Genomic DNA, 996 nt, shown 5'->3' with positions numbered 1-996 from the left:
CAGTTTGGTGGCCTCCCTTCTGAAGATCCTAATTTGCATCTCTCTAACTTCATGGAACTTTGTGAAACTTTTAAGGTTAATGGAGTTAGTGATGACGCCATCCGTTTGAGACTGTTTCCATTCTCACTGAGAGAGCGAGCCAAGAGTTGGTTGATCTCCTTGCCACCAAATTCTATAGCAACATGGACAGACTTAGCAACAAAATTTCTGTCTAAATTCTTCCCTCCAGCAAAGTCTGCAAAGCTGCGAGGAGAAATAAACAACTTCTGTCAGCAAGATAATGAATCTCTCTATGAGGCTTGGGAGAGGTTTAAAGATCTGATCAGAAAATGTCCTCATCATGGTATAGAGAAGTGGATGCTGGTTCACAACTTTTATAACGGGCTGGTTGGTAATACTAGAACTTTAATAGATGCAGCAGCGGGAGGAGCTTTTATGAGAAAAAGTGCTAATGAAGCGTATGATCTATTGGAGGAGATGGCTCTAAACAATCAGCAGTGGCCAACTGAAAGGAGTCAAACTAAGAAAGTAGCTGGTGTGCTAGAGGTTGATGCCATCACAAAGTTAACAGCTCAGGTTGAGGCATTGACTAAAATCATTGCAGGGCAAGCTAAACAAGCCCAAGTTATTTGTGAGATATGTGGAGGCAACCATCACTTTTCAGAGTGTCAGGCAGATGTGGATAATTTGCCAATGGATCAAGCAAAAGCCATTGGGAACTACTCCCAAAATAATAATTATGGGCACAACCAACAGGGGTTCTACCAGCAGAGAAATCAGCCCCAACAAAACCAACAACAAAGTCCTAGTGGCTCCAACATCCAAGCTGATTTATTGCTCCAATTCATGATGGAAACTAGAGCCTCTATTAAAACTCTAGAAACTCAAATGGAACAATTGGCTACTCAAGTGGCAAACCAAGCTCAAGGAAATTCAGCTAGCACTAGTGAGGCAAAAGGAAAAGAGCAATGTAAAGCAATTTCCTTGAGGAGTGGA

The 996-nt window shown here is 42.0% G+C and overlaps 1 non-coding gene across 1 annotated transcript; it reads right to left on the bottom strand.

Annotated features, from left to right (window-relative positions):
• Positions 1-240: 240 nt before the first annotated feature.
• On the bottom strand, positions 241-347 carry LOC115696088 (small nucleolar RNA R71). Its single transcript, XR_004007686.2, has one exon. It is a non-coding gene; the product is annotated as a small nucleolar RNA R71 (small nucleolar RNA).
• Between the last annotated feature and the right edge of the window lie 649 nt (positions 348-996).

Source organism: Cannabis sativa, chromosome 6 (genome assembly GCF_029168945.1).
Source record: "Cannabis sativa cultivar Pink pepper isolate KNU-18-1 chromosome 6, ASM2916894v1, whole genome shotgun sequence".
In the NCBI taxonomy this organism is placed as follows: domain Eukaryota; kingdom Viridiplantae; phylum Streptophyta; class Magnoliopsida; order Rosales; family Cannabaceae; genus Cannabis; species Cannabis sativa.
This window is presented reverse-complemented; position numbering and strand designations above follow the sequence as displayed.